Genomic DNA, 17013 nt, shown 5'->3' with positions numbered 1-17013 from the left:
GTGTTTATTTGTGTCCCAGTTGCTCCACTTCCCATCCAGCTCCCTGCTTGTGGTCTGGTAAAGCAGTTCATGATGATTCAAGTCCTGGGGATCCTGCCCCTGCTTGGAGACCTGGAGAAACTCAGGCTCCTGCCGTCAGATTGGCCCACCTCTGGCTGTTGTGGTCACTTGGAGAGTAAACCAGTGGATGGAAGATTTCTCACTCTGTGTCTCTTCCATGTAAATTTGCCTTCCAAATAAAAATTTTAGATGTTTTAAAAAATTTATATGAAAAAGTGTCCTCTTCTGTATGTTTTCCAACCCACACTTGCATGTTTGTTGGGGCAACCACCATCATTATTCCTTATTCTATACTTCTTTCTTTTGGTGCAACTCAGCAGAGTTGTTATATTTTGTTATTTTTCTTTCTTCTTTGCACATGAGATGGCATACTATATGTGCCCTTTTTCACTTTCCATTCTTCAGCTGAAAATAACTTGTACAAATTATTCCATATCGCTCTACAGAGAAGTACCTTATTGTTTACAACAACTCTGTGATGCTTCATTATGTGTAAATACTACAGCTTACTCAATTTTCCATCACTAAAAGTTTAGTTTGCAATATTATGCAATTGTAAACAACAGTACAGAAAATAACATTTGGGGGCTGGTGCAGTGGCAAGTAAAGTAAATTCTCTGCCTGCAGCATTGGCATCCCATATGGGCACCAGTTCGAGTCCTGGCTGCTTCACTTTCCATCCAGCTTCCTGCATATGACCTGGGAAAGCAGTAGACAATGGCCCAAAGCTTTGTGATCCTACATCCATGTGGGAGACCTGGAAGAATCTCCTGAGTCTGGATTTGTCCCAGCCCAGGTCCAACTACTGCAGCCATTTGGAGTGTGAACCAGTGGATGAAGATTCTGTCTGTCTCTTCTCTCTCTCTCTCTCTCTCTCTCTCTCTCTCTCTCTGTAACTTTGCATTACCAATAAAAATTAAAAATAAATGTTTTTTTTAAGAAAACAGTTCTTTTACCTGCTTTTATTATTGCCACCTATACATTTGTTCCACTATAGTATCATTAATGGAGCATATGGTGACTTCTGAATTTGTGTCAATCTTCTATATATGAAGTGGCATGTCAATGTAATTTTAATAAGCATTTCTCCTAAAGTTGAACACATGTTAATGCATTCCAATATTATTTTAATATCTCTTTTAATGACCATCTTGGCAAATGATGCATAGGATTTTATTCCCCTATTTTTAAGTTTCTCATGTATCTGAGATACAAGCCCTTTAGCTATGATATGTATCTGTTTTCTGAATACTTGCTCCCCATTTTCTCCATCCTTTTTACTGCAAATGGCAGGATTTCATTTGTCTTTGTAGCTGTATAACATTCCATTGCACTATGCAGCATCCCACAGTGCTATGCACCACATCTCCTTATCCCTTCAGTGGAGAAGCAGTCAGGTTCCTGGCTGTTGTGAGCAGCACTGCAATGAATATGGGGGTGCATAGTATCGTTGGAGGGATGGATTTCACTTCCCTTCCATGTGTACCCCAGAGGGCCATGGCTAGGACACATGATGGCTCTATTCTTAGGTTTTTGAAAGAGCCGTCATACTGTTTTCCACAGCAGTTATACAAATTCATATTCCCACCAACAGTGTACAAGTGTTTGCTATTCTCCAAATTCTCTCCAGCACTTACCATCTACCGTGTGTGTGTGTGTGTGTGTGTGTGTGTGTGTGTGTATTTATAATCGCCAATCTGTGTGAGGCAGTATCAGTTTAATTTGCTGTGAGAACTTTCTGAAATCCCTTCTTGTACTTTCTCCTTGAGGTTGTAATAATGCTCCTTGAGGCATAATGAGTCACTCATTTAAAACTGCTTACCCAGGGCCCTGGCGGCGTGGCCTAGCAACTAAAGTCCTCGCCCTGAACATGCCGGGATCCCATATGGATGCCGGTTCTAATCCCGGCACCTCCATTTCCCATTTAGCTTCCTGCTTGTGGCCTGGGAAAGCAGTCGAGGACGGCCCAAAGCATTGGGACCCTGCACCCGCGTGGGAGACCCGGAAGAGGTTCCTGGTTCCTGGCTTCAGATCAGCGCACTACCGGCCATTGCGGTCACTTGGGGAGTGAATCATCAGACAGAAGATGTTCCTCTCTGTCTCTCCTCCTCTCTGTATATCTGACTTTGTAATAAAAATAAATAAATCTTTTATAAAAAACCTGCTCACCCTAAAATAACCTTTTACTCTTCCTTTATGCAGATAGGAAAAGAGGCTTTAAACAAAGATCTGTCCAAAAATGAATAACTTGGCTGCAGAACTTAATACATCAGTGGTCTTTACTACTTTCGGCATATGAAGCACACAAATGTAGTCTTGACTTTTACTAGAGCTTTTAAAACATCCTTTAAAAATTAAATCAAATAAAAGATTATGTACTGATACTCTTTCATCATAGCAGTAGTTGAGTAGAACCACCCTCACAAACTACCACAGATTGGGGAACTCAGAAAGCAGACCTCTGGAGCTGGCTCGATGGCTCACTGGTTAACCCTCTGCCTGCCTGCAAGTGTTGGCACCCCATCTGGCCGCTGGTTCGTGTCCCAGCACCTCCACTTCCATTCAGTTCCCTGTTTGTGGCCTAGGAAAGCAGTAGAGGATGGCCCAAAGCCTTGGTATCTTGCACCCACGTGGGAGATCTGGAAGAAACTGCTGGCTGCTGGCTTCGGAACAGTTTAATTCCTGGGTCCAGCTTCAGTCCAGCTCTGGCTATTGAGGCTATTGAGGCCATTTAGGGGTGATCCAGTAGATGGAAGATCGCTATGTTTCTCTTTCTCTCTGTAAATCTACATTTCCAAAAAAAAATGTTTTTAAGGAAACCTAGACCTTTGTTTTCGCCCCAGTTCTGGAAGGTTTGAAGTCCAAAATCAAGGTGCCATCAGGGATAGTTTCCAGTGAGGCCTCTTATCAAGGTGGACCTTCTTACAACATTCTTCCTGGCCTTTCTGTCTTCCCACGTGGAGAGAAAAATCACTGAAATCTCTCCCTCTTTGTGTACAAATACAAGTTGTATCTGATTAGTGTTCCCACCCTTATGAACTCTCTTAACTTTCATGACATGTTGAAAGGTTCTACTGGGGGATAGGGCTTGAATAAAGCCCAGCTTAGTACATGACAATACCCATGGAGTTCCCTGAAACAGGTTGGAGGAAAAAAGGACTGATCTATTCCCTTTAGTCTGTGCCCTTTATGCATGAGGAAGCAAACTTAATGAACAGCTGTGGCTTCCTGCCTGCACACGGCTGCACTGTCACTCAGCTCCCCCAGCCACTCAGAGTCTTTCTGCTCTAGCACATGCAATGATTTTCTTCCTTTTGTTCTTGCACATTTTGGTCTTAAAGCTTATTCTCATTTCCCATGGAGCTTCTTGCCTAAGGGTTACTTTTAACTGAACAGTTTGAAAAACATCTATTTCACCACTACCCCCCTTCCACTCAGCTGGCAGGGAGCTGAGATCCAAATGCTAGCTCTGCCTGGCCTCGGCTGAAGCCTGGAACTCTGCAACCCACAGCCAACTCTGGCAAGTCGTTGTCTCCCGGGCCTCAGCCCAACTAGTGCAATGGGACTGACTCTGTACTACCTGGCAAATGTCTGGTCTGGTGTCATGGAGCCAGAAGTCTGCAGCTGCAGCAGGAAGAGAGAAGCAAGATCTGTGATTCTGGGACAAGGCCTGTTCCCCTTTTCCCTTGCAGGACTCCATGCCTCACTCTTTTATCCTCATCAGGGATTAATAGAAATACATCTTGAGGGGACCAGCTCAGCGGCATTATCAGGCTAATCCTCCACTTGCAACATCGGCATCCCATATTGGCTCTGGTTTGAGTCCCAGCTGCTGTATGTCCCAGCTGCCTGCTAGAGGCCTAGGAAAAACAGCAGAGGATGGCCCAGGTCTTCAGGTTTCTTGTACCCACGTGGAATACCTGGAAGAAACTCTTGACTCCTGGTTTCAGACCAGCTCAGCTCCAGCCATAGTAGCCATCTGGGAAGTGACCAGAGGATAGAAGATCTTTCTCTCTCTCGTCTCTCTTCTCTGTGTAACTCTGATATCCAAATAAAAAATATAATAAAGTAAATAAAATACAATTTTATTATAAAAATAAGGTTTTTTTAAAAAAAAAATCTTGAAAGTTATCACCCCAGCTCTAGCCAGAAAACCTTCCCATTCCTGGGATGGTGGCAATGGGAGAAGTGGAACTGGCATTGCATTGTTAAAAGGCCCTGACATGGCTTAGGGCATTCCAGGAAACTCTGCTCTTACTGCCTAATTATTATCATCTGTTTATTGAGTTATAATTGACATATCATAAAATTCACCTTTGAGTACAAGTGTGCAATTCAGCGATTTTTTGTATACTCCCAGAGTTGTGCATCTAAGTAGTGCAACCAATTGTGGAACACCTTTATTACTCCACAGAACAAGTTCTCTACCCGTTCCCATGCCTAGCCTTCAGCAATCACTGACATACTTTCTGTCTCCATCAGCTCACTTATTCTGGACGTTTCACCTAAGTGGCATCATAAAACATGCTGTTTTTATGTCTTCTGTCTTTGGCTTCTTCCAGCTGGACAATGGTTTCAAGGTTGATCCCTATTGAGGATGAGTACTTCGTTCCTTTCAATAACCAGGTGCTATTCCATTGTGTGACTATTATATATCTTGCTTATTCATTCAAACATCTGGTTTTTACCTATTATGAATAATGCTGCTGTGAATAATCACGTACAAATTTTTGCTTAGACAAATATCATAGTTTCTTTTGGGATTCAAATTTCTGTGTCATACGATGACAGTTTTATATTTAACCTTTCCAGATAATGCATATGTGTTTTTCACAGTTAGCTGCATCATTTTACATTTTTACCAGCAGTGTGAGAGTATTCCAATTTCTCACCACCTTTATCAGTATTACCTACTGTTTTTTCCCTTATAGCCATCTTGGCGATTGTGAAGTACTATCTTACTGTGGTATTGACTTCCATTTCCCTAACAGGTAGTTACAAACTTTTTTAAAAATGAATATCTATCGTATGCTTATTGGTCAATTATGTAGAATTCTTTGGAGAAATGTCTGTTCAAGTTTTCTTCATTTAAATTTTGTTTAAACAATGGATTTATGGAGCTATAGCTCTTATACCTAAATTCACTCTCACATTAGGTAGAATTCTGGGATTTTTTTTAGCATATTCAGTTGTGTAACCCTCACTATTTCACTATTTGTCCCTGCTCTTTTGAGGAGATCCAAAAAACGTTTGAAATACCAAAAGAAGCCTACAGAGCAGTGCATTTAGAGCCAAAGAAATATAGTATAGTCTGAATTCATAACTGCCAAAGATACAAAACAGAAGGAAATTGGGTGGGGTTAGCTAGAGAATATTTCTTAAAATGTTTTGTCCCTATAATAATCAGGATTCTTGTCATTCATAAATGAGCTTTAAGAGCTAGTCTCAGCTTCAGCTGAAAGCTGGAATTGGAAATAGAGGTGATACTCAAACCCAGGCCCTCCAATAAGAGTATGCACTAGGCCCAACTGGTGGCTTAAATATTAGGTCAAATATCTGCCCTTAAATACTTCATCTTTATAAGATATAAGGTTTTTTTCTAAAAAAAATACTCCTTTTTCTGGGTCTGACAGGATAGTCTAGTGGCTAAAGTCTTTGCTTTGCATGCTCTGTGATCCCATATAGGTGCTGGTTTGTGTCCCAGATTCTTCACTTCCCATCCAGCTCCGTGCTGGTGGCCGGGGAAAGCAGTTGAGGATGACTCAAAGCCTTGGGACCCAAAGAAAGCTCTTGGATTTGGATCGGCTCAGCTCCAGCCATTGTGGCTACTTTTGGGGAGTGATCCAGTGGATAAAAGATCTTTCTGTCTCTCCTTCTCTCTGTAACTCTGACTTAAAACTTCAAAAATTCCCTCTTCTATCTGTTGTCTTTTTCTTGATAGTGTCCTTTCACCTGGAAATTAAAATCAATTTATAAGGATCTTATTTGGATTAATACCCATTTAATATAAAAATGGAAATATTGTAAGCTATTGAAAGTTTTGCTTTTATGTGGCTCTCCTCTCCCTCTCCTGTGTGCTATTACTGTCATAAAAAGTACACATTTATACATTGCATTTCATTGCATTCTCCTCCATGGGTATTTACTGGTTTGCACAGATTGTCTCTAAATTTTTTATTTGTTCAATTTATTTCTTTGAAAAGGAGAGAGATATTTCTCATCTGCTGATTCACTATTCAAATACTTAAGACATCTAGGATTTGGACAGGCCAAGCAGAGAGCCAAGAACTTGGTCCAGGTCCCCAACATGGGTGGCAGGAACTTAAATAATTGAGCCATCACTGCTGATTCCCAGTTTGCACCAATAGGAAGAAACTGGAATCAGCAACTTAGGCAGGACCTGAAACAGAACTCTCAACTAGGTTGCAGGCAGCTCAACTGTTGCCCCAAATACCTGCTCACATACAGGTATTTTGCAAATGCAGTAGGGGAGGAATTATAAATGGAAATACAATTGCACAGACTTTCAATCTGCCTCTCCAATAAAAATAAATACATTTTAAAAAAATTGCACAGTCTTTTATATTTTACTTAAGTAGTTAGCATCAGTAATATTTTTTTAATTCTTCACATTGATTCAGATTGATTACTATGTAGTAATTTTTCATTTCAGCATGAAAGTCTCCCTGTAGCATTTCTTGTAAAGTAGATCCAGCACACTTCTATAAGTTTTCTCTTACGTAAGTTTTCTTCACTTCTGGGAGATAGTTTTTGCTAAAGATAGAAGTCTTTGGCTGGCATGATGGCTCAACAGGCTAATCTTTCACCTACAAGTGCCAGCATCACATATGGGCATCAGTTCATGTCCTGGATGCTCCACTTCCCATCCAGCCCTCTGCTAATGGCCTGGGAAAGCAGCAGAGGATGGCCCAAAGCCTTGGGACACTGCACCCACATGGAAGACCTAAAAGAAGTTTCTGACTCCCAGCTTCAGATTAGCTCAGCTCCAGCCATTGTGCTCATTTGGAGGCGGGGGGCGGGGTGAGCCAGTGGATGGAAAATCTTTCTTTCTCTATCTCTCCTTCTCTCTGTATATTTTGCCTTTCCAATAAAAATACATATATTTAAAAAGAAAGAAACCTTCATCTCAACCACTTCCTATCAGTGGCTTAAATACTCTGCCATCCCACTGCCTTTCAGCTTATGTGATTTTTGTTGAGCAATCAGTTTGGAGGGCCAGCGCCATGGTATGGCAGGTTATGCCTCTGCCTTTGACTTTCAGTAGCCTATGTGGGTGCTGATTTGAGTCTTGTCTGCTCCACTTCCAATCCAGCTCCCTGCTAATGCACCCAGGAACCTAACAGAGGATGACCCAAGCTTTGGGTTGCTGGACCCGCATGCGAGACCCAGAAGGAGCAACTGGCTCCTGGCTTTGACATGGGTAAAGCCCTGGCTGTTGTAGCTATTTGGGCATGAACCATGGATAGAAGGTCTCTCTCTCTCCCTCCCTTCCTCCTTCCCTCTCTCTTTCCCTCTCTCTTTCTCCCTCTCTTTCTCTCTCTCTCTTTCTCTCTCTGTAACTCTGCCTCTCTAATAAATGAAAGTAAGCATTAAAGCAAAAGTAAGTTTTCAATCCTATTGAGAACCACTCATACCTGATGCAATGCTATTCTCTTGCTACTTTTAGTAATTTTGACTGGATTTTGACAGTTTAGTTATGATGCATGATTCTCATTTAATTTATCCTGCTCAGAGTTTGTTGTGTTTCTTGGATGTACAGATTAAGGTTTTCTGTTGTAGCTGAGAATTTTTGGGACACTCCTTTTTCTTACCTATTTTCTGTCCCTTCTCTTCCGTTTTTGGACTTCTATTACACATATATTCTTCTATTGGATTATCTCCCATGCTTCTCTGAGGCACTGTTCATTTTCTTCCTTCTTGCATTTTTTGTTATTCTTTCTGATCCCTACATAGGACAATTGCTACTGACCTGCATTCAGTCATCTCTGTTGACCTATATTTAAGTCTGTGGATTCTTTCTTCTGCCTGCTCAAATCTTTTTTGAGCATCTTTATTGATTTTTTTCTTATTTCAGCTCTTACATTTATGGTGACATAGTCTCTCTCCATTGATAGTCTCTTACTCATGAAGTATAATTATCATACTTTATTTAAGATATGATTTCTTTAAATCTCTTGAATGTATTTAAAATGATTTGTTGGTAATCCTTAGCTACTAAATCCAATTCTTTCACTTCCTCAGACCAGCTTCTCTTCCCTGCTTTTTAATCCCATGTGTTGGGTAAAATAGCTTCTTGGGTTTTGGTTGTATGCCTCACAGTGTTTTATTATTGTGGAAAGCTGTATATTTAAAATCATACAATGTGGGGCCGACGTGATGTCTCAAATGGCAAATCCTCTGACTTCATCCCATATGCACGCTAGTTCGTGTCCTGGCTGTTCCACTTCCAAACTAACTCCCTGTTAATGGCCTGGGAAAGCAGCAGAGGATAGCCCATATCCTTGGGACTCTGCACCCATGTGGGCAATCCAGAGGAAGCTCTGGTCAGATTGACTCAGATCCGGTCTTTGCAGCCATTTGGGAAGTGAACAAGTGTATGGAAGATTTTTCTATCTCTCCTTGTTTCTGTCAATCTACTTTTCTAACAAAAATAAGTAAATCTTTTTTAAAAATTAAAATACAATAATATGGCAACTCTAGAAATAATATAATGTGGCAAATACTAGAGCTTATTATTCTTGTTTGTTAATTTCATGACAATTTCTGAACTATTTCTCTATAAGTATGAAATCTGTTGTGCGTGGCCTTTGAAATATCTGCTCAGCTGCTCTGGTGGTCAGATTTTTTTTAAGAAGAAATGCCTTCAATGTCTGGGATAAAGTCTCCTAGCCTTTGCTAATGGAGCTGTGTGTAGATGTTGTGGCATGTTTTTTATATTCAGCAAGACAACTGGCACTTTTGTATTAAGCTTCACTTTCCACTTAAAAAATGACTCAACATCAGCCAAAGGTGAGGATGTAGGGTCTTCCCAAGTCTTTCTTGGGTATATGCACATCCCCGTGCATCCATGGAGCCCCACACGTATGCATGGCCCTCCAGACTTTTCAGAGACCCCTTGAACATCTCATTCTCCAGTTTTTACTTGGAGATTTTTGGGCAGCTTATTGTTTGTCCCCAATATTAGCATTGTTCCAGGTAGCTGCCACGTTAAACAGTTCTCATTGGTGGGTCTCAACAAATTCTCCACAGACATTTCACTCTGGGTGAGCTCTGAGCCCAGTTAAACAAAGATGAGCCTTGTGAATGTAATTTTTAAGGGAACTACGAAAGAAGAAAAATCCTGAGGTTTATCTGAGCATGAAGCTTTGAAAGAGATTCAAATCTGCCTTCTCCACTAGCTATTATACTGATGGTTTTCACTGAGGTATTGAGACTTTTGGTTTTCTTTTTTTTTAATTATTTATTATTTAACTTCATTAATTACATTGTATTATGTGACACAGTTACATAGAGACTTTTGGTTTTCAAGGCTACCAAGGTACTGAGGAGAATGGGATAGCAAGGAGGCAAATTAACATGCCACAGAATTCACTGTTCTTAATCAAATTCAGTCATCTTTAAAAAATAATTTTCCCTGTATTACTGTAAACTGTGCTTAGTTTCTAGAATTCTAAAAATATTTATTTTGAAATATACGTTTGGCTATGCTGCCAGTTGGGACATTCACAGCTCATATTGGAGTAGCTGGGTTTGAGTCTTAAATCTGCTTGCAGTTCAGTTTCCTGAGAAACATGCTGAGATGTTAAAAATTGATGCATCAAGTCCTTGGATCCTGCCATCCATGTAGAACACCTGGATGGAGTTTCAGGCTCTTGCCTTCATCATGGCCCAGCCAAGGCAGTTGCAGGCATCAGGAAATAAGCCAGTGGAAGAGAGTACTCTCTCTCTCTCTCTAGTACTCTCCTGCTCTATGTGTGTGTGTCTCTATTTCTTTCTCTCTCCTTTTATAGAATTTAATAAACCAATGAACAATCCATTCCTAAAATGACAGGACCAAAGTACCACCCATACATATTAACCCTGAATGTAAATGGCTGAAGCTCAATCAAACGTCACAGATTAGTAGACTGGATTAAAAAACAAAACTCATCTATTTGTTGTCTAGAAGAGACACACTTCACCAACAAAAATCAGCGGAAACTATATCACATACGATTTGATGTTTTCTGTTAGTTTCATCTCTTCAAAACACTTTCTTCTGATTAAATCATTCAATGACTCATGGATCATAGAGTAGCATCATTTTCTTCAAGAAGGTTCTTGATTTTCATTTCTTCAGGTACAAGTTAGTCATTTAATAGCATGTCATTTAACTTCATGGTGTTGTTAATTTCTTTTTTCTGCCTGATGTTGATTTTGTTTTATGGCTCTTCATTTAAGGGGATGTACAGTAGCTGTATAATGGAGACTGTCATATCTAGTAACATGTCATTTAACTTCATGGCATTGTAAAGTTTTATTTTTCTTTCTATTGTTGATTTTGTATTATGACTTTTCATTTGAGGGGATGTACAGTAGCTGTGAAACACAGACTAACATCCAGATGTGAGGATACAATGCAGTATGCATTTCTACTTCCAGACAAAGATGGACTTCCAATGAAACTGTTTACTATATCTTGACAATAGGATGCTGGACTCTCTGCCATTGTCCATGTCCACAAGGATGGACATATGACTGTGTATGAAGAACTATACTTTAGTAATGATACAGAGGAACTAGGCCAGGGCAGGGGGAGGAATTGGGGCTGGGATAAGGGAAATACCAGGAGCCTATGGAACTGTATCATAAAATGATGATGATGATGATGATGATGATAATAAAATGTAAAAAAAGAATTTAATTAATTTTGAAAAAATCTTCATCATGATCCATTTTGTGAAACTGTTTATTTGGACCCTTTTTGGAAACTGTTCTCATTGCTTTTATGGAGGAATGGATTTCCAAAGGTACTTACTTTGACATTCCCACTAAGGTCAACATGCAGATATGTTCATACACTCAACTCAGCAGTAACCCTACAACTGGAATGGCAGACAGCACAAGGTGAGCACTGGCTTGTGGTGATTCAGTTTCCTATATTTGCCAGCATGTAAGATTTAAGTGTGCATTATGTAGGTTGATACTAAACTATGTAATGATAAACATTATTTGACAAGTAAAATGTGTCATAATTCACATCATGATTTTTATAAATTGGTTCACAGAAAAACCTCAAGCAATATTTTCCATTTAAATCTTATGAGTGAAGTTTAGGATTGTAATTGTTCTCCAGTTCATTTACACATTAATATTTTGCAGTATGATGTCCATGTGATTATTTTTAGCATATGCACATGGTGACATTTAAAAATGACAGGGCTTGAAAGAATCAAATAGGAATGTAATAAATTCCTACAGGTATAAAAATAATTGTAAAATTTGATTCTCAGACTAAATATACTTTGTATAAAAGTGAGGGGGATGAAACAGCAGTGCATGTATTTTTGCATCAGTTTGCCTAAAGTTCCAGGTAAAATAAAACTAAATAATTTATTATAGCTATGGCCTTAATTATATACTTTGATAAAACTTAACTGTGATTTCTAAAAATTCACTTAGACACTAAATAGCATTTAAAATTGATGTTAGGAATAACGACATATTGAATATTGATGCTAATAAAATATTATGTGTGAGGGAAAAAGCATAATCAGGGAAAATGGGAGGCTTTCTCTAAATGAGTAAGAAAAACCATTACTACATGTTCCTATTTTCCTCACCCTCCAGTGTCTCTATTCCTTTGAGAATATTCTTTCTTCTCGCCACATCTTCAACGCCTCCTCCAGACCCAGATAGGAATCTCTTTCTCGTGACCACACTGTTTAAGAGTAGGGGAAGGAAGAGATAGGAAAAGTTGAATAATGGGGTACTAGTTAGATAGAACAAAAAGTTTTGGGTGGACGTTGTGCTGTATAAGGTCAAATTGTCACTTGGGTTTCCTTTGTTTCATACCAGAGTGCCAATTCAAATCTCAATTACTGTGCTTCTGATCCAGCTCCCTGCTCATGCATACCCTGGAAGCAGATGATGGCTCAGATGCCTGGGCCCCTGCTCCACTTGAGAGACACAGATGGCATTCCTGTCTCTTGGCTTCTGCCAAGCGTGAACACGCAAATAGGTGATCTCTCTCTTCCTTTCAAGTAGATGAAAATAAGTGAACATTTTTTTTTTAGTTTTTTTTATTTTCTTTGTTTTTTTATAAGTGAACATTTTTAAAACAATTTTAAATGATAGTAAGAAGTTCTAGTCTTCTATTGCATAATAGGGCAGCTATAGATCATCCTTTCTAAAAAAAATCCCTAAAAAACAGAAGACGAATGCATTGTGGCCCAACCAGTTAAACCACCATTTGCAACACCAGCATCCACTCTTTATCAGGGCACCAGTACAAGTCTCTGACAGGTTGTTTTTTTCTAATCCAGCTTTCTGACAATATACCTGGAAAAGGAACAGGACATGACCCAAGTGGTTGGGCCTCTGCACCCATGTGGGAGACCTGGAGGGAGTTACAGCCTTCTTGCTTCGGTCTGGCCCAGCCCCTGACTGTAGCAGACGTATGAGGGGTGAATCAGCAAATAGAAACACAGTCTCTCTCACTCTGGCTCTTTCTCTGACTGCCACTTTAACTTTCAAATAAGTATATTCTTTTAAACAAAGAGGGGATTTTGAATCTTTCACCAAAAGACATGTTAAAAAAATTTGAGATAACTTACCTCATTTACCCTAACTGGATAATGTACAACATATATATGTATCAAAACAGTGCATGGTCCCCCATAAATAAGTACAATTTCTATTTGACAATTAAAAATATTTAAAAGAATCTACTAATGCACATAAAGCATTTATCATATTGCCAGCACACGGTAAGTACTCAATAAATGAAACCAACAAGTTTTAAAAAGCCATTGAAGTGTATATTTGACACAGGAAAATTTTATTTTAGGTGAATTGCGAGGCAATCCAGCTGTTTATAGGTTTTGTTTTGTTTGTAAATAAAAATGTAGAAACTTTCAGAAGAGAATTAGCAGTTCAAAGAACTTACACAAAGCAGACACCCATATGAGGACATTCCAGGATCAGAAATGAAACATGAAAACAAGCTTTCCCACCCCCTCCTCCTGTCCTACTGACGATGCCTCTTCCCATGTCCTAGGGGTAACCCCTGTCCTATTAAGATAATCATTTGTTCATTTGTCCTTATAGGTCTGTATTCTGTCTAAGCATACCTAAACAACACCTATGTTTGAACCTTATATGCCTATAATTGTATGCATCACATTGTGACAATCTTGTTTCATTCCATGTTTCATTGTGTGTGTGTGTTCCATCCATGTTTTGATAGGTAGCTGTTGTTGACTCATTTTTATGATTGTACATACAATATCCCACTGTATCAACAAACTGAAATTTGGTCATTGTAACTTTAATGAGCATTCTTGCATTCTTGCTGTTTTAACTTTATGATAGTTCAAAAAATTGCTACCATGAACTATTCATGCCTCCCAATGCACATAGCACTTGAATTCTATCAAACTTCAGGGCTTACAGATTGACAGTTTCCTGGAGTCAGTGTTAAATATGGGCGTTGTCTTAGAAGATAGAAAATGCCACGTGGGATGCAAACTGGAGGTGAGAGCAACAAAGGGGAAGTGGGGAGGCTACTATGACTACTCTGTCCCACTCTTCATCACAGCACAGTCTTGAACACCCCAAGGATACGATTATCCACCTCTTGAGATACGGGAGGTCATGTTTATACTAGTTAAGAGTGCAAGGAATCTGGAAGTAGAAAATGTAAAAATGATTCACTCCATTAATGCTTCTCAGCTATGTGATCTTGAGTTAAGCTAAGTATCTGTTTTCTCGTCTGTAAAATGGGAATAATACAAATTATCAAAAACAAAGTGTACTATAGGAAAGGATGAGTTTGAAACAGTCATATGCCCAGCATAGCCTCCAGTCATAATTAACATGCTAGCTTTAACCCCTAATATGATATGCTAAAAAGTGAGTTTATCTTTTTTTAAAAAAAAGACATTGTAGATCTTTCAGTTGTAAGTACTTGTCTTTGCAGAGCAGAGCATAAATTTCTGTGAAACACTTCCTTTGGTCAGGGCCTGCCTATGTTATGAAACAAGTGAATTTGGACATAAAGCTCATAGTTTGTATGAGTCAGCCCAATGTTCAGCTGGTCAGATGTAGATTTTTGGCTCTCTTGTTTCAGTTGTCAATTGCTGCTTAAGAGCATAGTGACAATTATTGCTTTCCTTACCACATTGTGGGTAGAAATTCAGGCAGGGCCCAGGAGGCTGCCCCTGCTCCTCATGTTGTCAGTCAGGGCAGCTCATCGGAGCCTGCAGGATGGCAACTGGCCTCCCTTGTGTCTCTGGGGTCTTGAATCTAGTGTTTGGGCGACATCTTGGTTCTCCTCTGTGTCACTTCTCTGTCAGAAAAGCTCCCAAAAAGACAGCAATGGAAGCTATCAAGGCCTTTTCAAGCCTAATGTCAGAGACTGTACATTACTTCTGCTGCCTTCTACTTGTCAAAATAAATTGCATTAATGTGTGTGGCAGAGACACCATTTTCCTATTCTTATATGGTGTAATGATTACTAGCTTGAAATAATAAAACACATAAAATGAGAAAAAAAATTGCATCTCCTCACCGTGCAAGGGTAGGGAGAAAAGACTCTTGTGTTTGGTAATAGGAGAAACACTTTTATTGTAGTTGGACCTTCAGGTTGGGAGGGAATGTTAATGATGACTGTTGGAAACAATATAGCATAGACAGATAGTGGGCCTTTGGACTCAGAAAGCAGCTTCCTTGGATATAGTTAAGTCTCCTCTTAGTAGTTCCAAGTGGTGAACAAACAAAATAATCATCAAATTAGTTTCAGGAAAGGATGTGTTGGAGAGAGGAAAGAATTAGCAATTAAGACTGAGAAAGTGCTTCCCAGGAAGGTGGAGGAGAACAAGGGAAAAGGGCAGCGGCTGAAGCTAAGTGGATTAATGTTCTGAAATGGAGCCATCAGCTATGAAACCAACGCTGCTAAGGAGTTCAGCTAAATGATCACAGTTGTTCTGAGATGAACCATAAGAAGTTGAGTTTTTTAAGCCGTTATCTGGGCTGGTGACATGGCACTACAAGTTGGGCCTCTGCCTTTGTCACAGGCATCCCCAAAAGGTCTGGTTTGAGTCCTGGCTGCTCCACTTCCCATCCAGCGTCCTAATTATGGCCTGGAAAAGCAGCAGATGATGGCTCAAGCCCTTAGGTTCCTGCATCCATGTGGGAGAACCAAAAGAAATTTCTGCCTCCAGGTTCCTGGCTTTGGATTGGCCTTAGCTATGGCCATTGTAGCCATTTGGGGAGCGGACCAGTGGTACATCTATTCAATGGAATATTATTCAGCTGTCAAGAAGAACGATATTATTCTATTCAGATTTTTAAAGATTGTTTAAAGGCAATTATCCTCAGGAAGAAGAGGGGATATGTAAACTTTCCACTTATAACATGCTTTCCTCTGAGCATTCTAATCTTTATATTACTTTTAAAATAATACAAATTCTTTAGAAATTAGGTTTGTTGTTGTTGATGTTGTTTTTAATTTGAGAGGCAGAGAAAGGGAAAGAGATAGAAAGAGAATCCCCCCAGCTGCCAGTTCACTCCCCAGATGCCAGCAATAGATGGGATTGGGTTAAGCTAAAGCTAGAACTGGGAGCCAACATCCTGCACAAGTGGCAGGAACAGTCAGGTTCTGGAAACAAGAACTAGAGAAGGACGCAGAATCCAACCAGCCAATGTAGGACACAGGAATCTTAACCAGTACAACACCCATGTGGGCATGAAAAAAAAATCTTTGGAATGTTCCTGACCACAAGCTTTTGTCACCTTGCAACCAAAATTATACAGTAAGAAAATCTGGGCATAATAGTGCTCAGGTTATTTAATGTTACCAAGTTCTTTGATTTTTTTTTCCTTTGGATTGTCATGTATAATTCAAGGCAAGCAGAAATCCTTGACTTGGAAGTTCAATATGATTTCCAGATTTTAGACAGGGCTTTCAGGTCTCTGGAAAAAAAAAAGGAACACAGTCAAGTCCTCCATGGATAAGTCCAAGGGAATGGAGAACTGTACTGCCTGAATGTGTAGTTCCTAAAAAGCTATGATTGCCTTAGGTTTCACTTCTCAACAGAGGATAATTCGTTTCTCTGCACAAGCTCCCACTGAAGCAGAATGTTTTCTGAGTCTTTAGAGTATCAAATTCAGTTTCATTAGTGTTGGCCTCCCACTTAGAGCACTGCTCTCTGGGAGAGCTCTGTAGCAACTGCAAAGTGCTACAAAAACAACTATTCACAGCTTTCCACACCTGACATTCCACTGCTTTCTTGCCTTTCGCCCACATCTCTCGGTGCATGACCCCAGGGCAAGGCCTATTTCTACACACTGGGCCCTCACTAGCCTGTACCACTCCCTCTGATCTTCAAACACTGTTTCTGATCCTTGGCCTCAAAATCTCCAGCATTGCCTTAACTAGACCTGCTTGTTCTGTGAAGATTTACACCTGGTCATAGCTGAGCTTGACAATACCGTAATACTTAACCCCACTGAAAGGGGGTTTAGTTGCTGAAACTCATATAGATTGAGGAACTTTATTTTTTCTTAAGATTTACTTATTAGTTTGAAAGAGTTACACAAAAACAAACAGTGACAGAGAATTTCCATGGACTGGTTCACTCCCCAGATGAACATAATGGCCAGGCTTGGGACATACCAGAGCCAGGAGCTTCCTCCACTTCTTCCATGTGGGCAGGAGCTCAAGCACTTGAG

The sequence above is a fragment of the Ochotona princeps genome, chromosome X (genome assembly GCF_030435755.1).
Source record: "Ochotona princeps isolate mOchPri1 chromosome X, mOchPri1.hap1, whole genome shotgun sequence".
Lineage (NCBI taxonomy): Eukaryota > Metazoa > Chordata > Mammalia > Lagomorpha > Ochotonidae > Ochotona > Ochotona princeps.
The sequence above is the reverse complement of the archived record's forward strand: the minus strand, read 5'-3'. Positions refer to the sequence as shown.